Below are 7,169 nucleotides of genomic sequence, written 5' to 3' on the forward strand. Positions count from 1 at the left end.
TATAATTTTTATTAAAAAAAATAATTTAAATTGCATATTGTTATAAATAAAACAATTTAAACTAAATTATAGTTTTAATTTTTATTCATTTATTTAATTGAGTTATTTTTTTCATTGTTTGTCACTATTATATTAAAAAATTTAAGTTAGTTGAGCAATTAATGGTTTGATTTAAAGACAAAAAATTTATATTTATTTTAATAGTCATAAACAAAACAGAATTTTTTAATCAATTCTATTCTTTTTTATCATAAATAGATAATTAACTATAGGAAATAAAATTTTACTATATTATAAAAAATTAAAATAGAAAATTTATTAGAATGAACATTATTGATAAAATTTAATTTTTCATAGAATACAATATTTATAATATTTTTTATATGAAAGATTACCATTAATTATAAACTTTCAATATTACTCATCATTTTGTTAACAAATTTTCATACTTTCAATTAAAACTATATAATTTTATACATATAAAAAAATGTATCAATAAACTAATATAAATAAGAAAATCTATTAATAAATGCACTACTTACATTTTCTATAAAAACTTAATGTTATGTATTAATTTATCTACATATTTATTGAATATCAAAACAAAATTTTATAAATTTTTGTGGGACAAAAATAAATTACATTAAAATAAATATATTAATTTATATAGAATTATTTTTTTTCTTAAACCTAGTGGGGGCAATGCCCCCTCCTTCAATGCTTGGGTCCGTCCCTGACCACCCGTGAATTTGAAGTATGTAGTGATTCCTATAGATGAAAAAGAGTTTTAGAAGTTAGTATGGCCATCGAAATTTTACAACTGATATAAGCTTAAAACTCAATTTCTTTATTATTGTTAACTCAATTTTGATTTCTTTTCCTTTCCATTATTTAGTATTTTTTATGGCATACAAAATAAAATTTTCCTTCTTTATTTTACTTTTTTTGTCTTTGCACTTTTCATTTTTAGTTCCCTACAATAATTATTATAGATGGTTTCAATGAAATAGCATGTTGCTTCATGTTTTGATTTGAATATTTTGCACTATTAGATGTTAAAAGGATCATGTCAATGAAGATAAATAGTCTAAAGTAAAAGGTAAAGTGGTGTGCATGATGGAAAAAATGGTACCAAAAAAAGCTAATGAAGGTATACTGCAAATTTATTGGTAAATGTTGTACATGCCAAAATTGACGATTTGAAGCTGGTGTTAGATAACAAGAATATAACTGAATGGATAAACTCATAAAAGCCAAGGAACATATAAACTGGGAGATGCGGTTTTTGAAGAACAAAATAATTAGCCTCAGGCATATATTCCAGGATTTATGTGTTGTGGCCAAATGTGATAGAAAATTCAGAGCCAAATTAAAAAAGATTGGGACTGAACAAGTTCTGAAAGGAAAATGAATGAGTTGGATGCTACGAAAACGTGATTTACTAAGGAAAATAACATAATGTCGATCAAAACGAGGTGCTTAATGTTAACGATTTTAGAGACAAAATGATGAGGTGTGCATGAAGGGCATGAACACTAGGAGATTATCACGAGACTGAACCGGCTCTGAAAGTAGAATTGGATTTTTCTTTTCTTAGTTGATTTGAATACTACACCTTATCTAATAGTTGGAAGACTTATTCTTCTAATATATTTTTGATATACAGATTGATCATTCCATTGTTGAAAATTTTGAAAATGAAGGGATAGTTTACATCACGATAAAATTTATCCTTTTGTATTTAATAATGAAATTCTGGTTACAAATTTTGAAACTAAATGCTTGGAGCTCAAAGCAAGAATAAATTGGCTGAGGGCAATGTAAGATACGTTTAAAAAGAACATAATATCTTAGTATTTTTTATTTTTAATAGTCTATCTACTATTGTAAAATTACGTAAATCAAATTATTATAGAAATATTTTATGTATTCTAAAAATTAATTATTATATATTATATATATTAATTAACATGTATGATATATCTAACATTTTTTCATTATTTTTGTGCCATGCCCATGCAATGCACTAGTTTGATGTAAATTAAAGTTATACCCACCCATCAATAATGGCTTGTGTGTTGAAACTATTCAATCGTTAGTCTTGACTCTATTAGTTACCCTTTTCCATATGATATATTAAATATTAAGGCATTATATGGCTTAGAGAGTGATTTTGTGTGGCATGATGAACTGTGTGTGACCGTTATAAAAAAAATTCTAAACCCAAAATCTCTCAAATTTTAAAACTTTTTTCAAAAATTAATCTCAATAAAAAGCTTAGCTTAAAAAGAATCTTCGCAGACATTCGAATATCAAGGAAGAGACTCTTTACCCTAGTTTTGAATGGGAGTTGTAGTGTATCTAAAAGTTTAGTTTCAAAGCGAGTGTATGATAGGAAGTTTAATGGAAGATGCTTCTATGGGTTGGGTTGCTGTAATCAGAAATGGTAATGAATCTTGAGAGGTGGTTCGTCCGCTGTCCGCAAGTGAGATATACTTTATACACTTTGTTTTATTTCAAGTGAATATGTCTCTCAACATATTTTTCTTTGCCCTTGATAGACTTCGGCCTGCAACTACTTTGGATAGATAGACGAAAACGAAGGTGAATTGGATGGTTTCATGAGAGCTTTGTCTGAAAGAAAGATGCATGAAGATGTTCTGCGGTGAAAATTGTAACACCCTAATTATCCTAAGCCTTATCTCTAGCCGTAAGGCAAAGGTTAATCAGAGATTACGACAGTTCTAAGGCTTATACATATTTATATATAGAAGGAAATAATATATTCTAGAAGCCCGATGAAAGATATAGCTCAAGGCAGGATTTTAAAAGCGCAAAAACGTACTAACGAAACTACTCGTTAAAGGCACAAGAAACAGATATAAGATGACATAGATAAGTATATAATATTCATAAGAAACTAGCCACAGCTCACGGAGTTTAAGCCTGCTAGCCATATACAGACGACCAGAAACTGAAGTTTTAAAAGAGCTTATACAAGTTTTATCCTCTCAAAATACATGCCTCTAGGCAAAACAAAATACAAAAGATGAGAGAAGTATAACCAAAATAGACAAAAGACTCCAAGAGGGTATCAGGTTCCTCCGCTTCTGTCACCATCCAAGCAACTCACCGAGGTGGGTCGCAACCTGCATATGAAAAACACAGCAGAAAATATAGTATGAGAATCGGAGGTTCTCAATATGGTAACAGTGCCTAGTGATGTAGGATATAAGACCCCGGGATGCCAAAGGCAATCCTATACTTCATATCCATCACAAGATTCAAACTTAAGGCACACTAAAATAGTTAAGCATAACATAAACCTTAACATAGATAAACCGGGTAACCTATCTTAGGGGGTTTCTATTCTAACCAACACCGCTGTCCCATAGCCTTCACCAACCGATCCTCCATGCGATCCCATCGCCACCGTCTTCCGAACCTCCTCAATCTCAGCAGAAATCACAAGTATATACAAGGCAAGTAATCACAAATAGAAGCATATATGGCAAGTAATTCAAATAGCGAATAAGCAAGTTATACAAATAGGCAAGCCATTTCAAGTAGTCAAAGTATACAAACAGATAGAAAATGCATATGATGAATGCCTGCCCTACTGGCTGTGATATCACATTGTCGGTTCAACTGCCAACCCGACACATCTCCATGGAGACGTCGCCCTTCAGAATTCTCATATGGGAACCCCCGAGATATAGTGCTCGGATCACTGTCCAGGTACCGGCGCCTGCACGCTCTATAGATCCAAAGGGATGTGAGCGGGATACTCTTGCCACCGACCTCGCATCTAAGCGCAAGCGGGACAAACCACTGTCCTTACGCCGCCGCCGCTACCTCGACGGGCGGGATCCAACCACAGCCCCTGTCAGGCGCATAGCGTCTCATAATCTCAATATACAAATGATATATCAGTGATTTTTATAAAACATTTTCAATATGCCATGGATCCATCATCTCATTCTGTGTCCTCAACTCATCTCAACCACTGTCAATCCAACATTTCCATTCTTCTTTCTCACTCCACCAAACCCATCCCTAACACACCAGAAACCTAAACCTCTATTTTCTAGTTTTTCATAATAATCTTCAACTAAAACCCTTAGCTTAATTCCCATATTCTCGTACTCAAAATTAAGTCCAAAAGTCTTAAAATTGTGTTATAGAAGGTTACAACTTTGTTAGGAAGGTCAAATAGCTGAAAACAAAGTTTAAATTTGTGAAACAGGACGTGTGCATACGCACAGGGGTGTGCGCGCCCACGCCCAGGAAGATTTTGAAAGTGTGTGTACGCACAGGGGGTGTGCATATGCACAGATACTAAAACTTGTAAAGTCTGTTCACTCGCACAGGGTGTGCTAGCGCTCCCAACATACGACCTTTCCCAACTTGTGCGTGCGCACGGGGCTGTGCGTCCGCACAAGTTGCAATTCTTTAATGATGTGCGCGTGCACAAGCTGTGTTGACGTTGCAAGTAGTAAGCCTTTACCTGTCTGTGCGTCCGCACAGAATGAGACACTACAAAAAAAAAAGGTTAAAACGGCGGTTATTTTGGGTAATTACGGCGGTTATAACCGCCATTATGACCAAAACTGGCGCCTCCAAGAAACGCCGTTATTCTGGGCGCCATTCTGGTTATTACGGCGGTTTTCAGAAAACCGCCATAATAACCTGTGGATAATACGGCGGTTTTTGAAGGTTAAAATGGCGGTTTGTAACCGCCATTATTTCCGCATAAAATGGCGGTTTTTGAACAGCCGCCGTTTTTACCAGGATGTTGTGGCATCTCTTCCGTTTAAAATGGCGGTTAGAAACCGCCGTTTTTCCCATGATAACCGCCATTTTTACCATGTTATAATGGCATCTTATGTGTTTAAAATGGCAGTTTCTAACCGCCGTTTTTACCAAAATATAATGGCATCATTTTCGTTTAAAATGGCAGTTTTTAACCGCCGTTTCTACCAGCGTATAATGGTATCGTTTTCATTTAAAACGGGGGTTTCTAACCGCCGTTTGTACCTAATTATGATGACAATTTTATGCTTTTTAAAATAAGATTGAAACCACTAATTTAAAGTGATATTTTCGAAACTCACTTAAAAATCTCATAATAACCAAAAGGTATAGCCATAAATCAAACATCATAAGATGATTTTTAATTCATACATGATCCAAAAGTCATAATCCAAGTCATAATTGAAATGTCATAATCCAAAAAACAAAGTATCAAAATAATCCTTAACAAGCATTGACTAATTCTGACTTATAATTGTCTTAACATATCAAGCAAGGTCATGCTTCCTTGTTGCTTGCTCCAGAAGACCTACTTCCTAACTCTTTTGGTGATGGAATCTCACTCTCCTGATCCAATCCCTACAACAAAAATATAATTATTATGAGCACAAGAAATACAAGAAAAAGGCATATATTAATAATAAGTGGATAATTATGAATTTGAATTCATCTAAAAAATACATATAAAATGTTACTAATAATACTACTAGTGCTAGTTGTTAATTAGCTTTCCCATGTGCTTGTTAACCATAGCAGCGACAAAGAATGAAGCCTTAAGATCTTTCTATTCACTGATGTATAGAATCATTTTCAAACAAAGCAATAACAGCAATAACAACCCTTAGTCAACAACCAGCAATAACACATGCTCATGCTCACCTATTACCATTAGCTGCTTCCTACTTATGCCTATATACCACAAACATTAATAAATCTTTTTTTTCACTTTTTGTTAATCAATTATAATTTACAACAAAATCAGAACGGGAAGTCAAAATCTGTACGTTTACGTTTAGGTTCGGATGGATGCTCAGAAGAATTTGAAGCTGCCGACTTGTCTCGGGATGAACTTGCAGGTGCTGCCGACTTGTCTCGTGAGGAACTTGCAGCTGCTGTCGACTTGTCTCGGGAGGAACTTGCACTAAATGTACTCTAATATTCTTTATAGTACGCAAGAATACATCTTTCATGGAATTTGACATTGTGAACAAAGATGGATGATATCTCCCATTTTCATCTGGCCATAAATCTTTCCTTATACCCATTTCTTTAAGATCCTTACGAGCTTTGAGATTATCCTTTGACCTTCCAGTCTCATTGAGCAAAGTGTATAACACATTGTCGCAAACATTCTTTTCAATATGCATAACATCTAGATTGTGGCGCAATAAGTTAGACTCTCAATAAGGAAGATAAAAAAATATGCTTTTCTTCCTCCACATCCCCGATTTATCATCTTCTTCAACAACTTTTCGCCGAGTCCTCTTACCTTTACTTGCCTGTAGTTCCTTCCCAAATGAAACATTAATGCCTTCAAGTTGTTCCAATATTTCTGACCCTGTTAGTACTGCTGGGGGATCCCTCAACTCAATTTTTCCGTTAAATTTTGCACGACTTAGCCTAAACTTATGACCCCTTTCTAAGAAACGGCGATGCCCCAAAAAACACCATTTTCCACCATGCTTTAATCTATATGAATCAGTGTTGAAGTTACATGTGGGACAAGCATATTTACTGTGTACGTTCCACCCAGATAAGTTACCAAGGCCTGGAAAATCACTAATTGTCCACATTAATGCTGCTCGCAATGTAAACATTTCATTCTTGAACCTATCTAATGTTTGAACACCATCATGCCACAACTCTTTTAACTCTTTGATAAGAGGTTATAAGTATACGTCTATGTTGTTCCCCGGCATTTTCTCTCCAGGAATAATCATTGACAAGATAAGTGATGTTGGCTTCATGCACTCCCATGAAGGTCGATTGTATGGAATAAGCACCACTGGCCAAACGCTATAGTTTGTACGCAAAGCTCCAAAAGGGTTGAATCCATCAGCTGCAAGACCAAGACGTACATTTCGAGGATCTTCGGCAAACCTATCATGAAGTAAATCAAATGTCTTCCAAGCTTCAGAATCCCGCGGATGCCTCATCTTCGAATCTTTCTTTTCTGCCGAAGCATGCCATTGCATTGATTGAGCAGTCTTAGAACACATAAATAATCGTTGAAGTCTCGGTTTTAGTGGAAAGTATCGCAATATCTTTGCCGGTTTCTTCTTTTTAGCATCACTCCATTTAGATGTATTGCATCTTTTGCATTCTTGCAAATCTTCATCCTCCCCCCAATATAACAT

This window comes from Arachis ipaensis, chromosome B05, assembly GCF_000816755.2.
Source record: "Arachis ipaensis cultivar K30076 chromosome B05, Araip1.1, whole genome shotgun sequence".
In the NCBI taxonomy this organism is placed as follows: domain Eukaryota; kingdom Viridiplantae; phylum Streptophyta; class Magnoliopsida; order Fabales; family Fabaceae; genus Arachis; species Arachis ipaensis.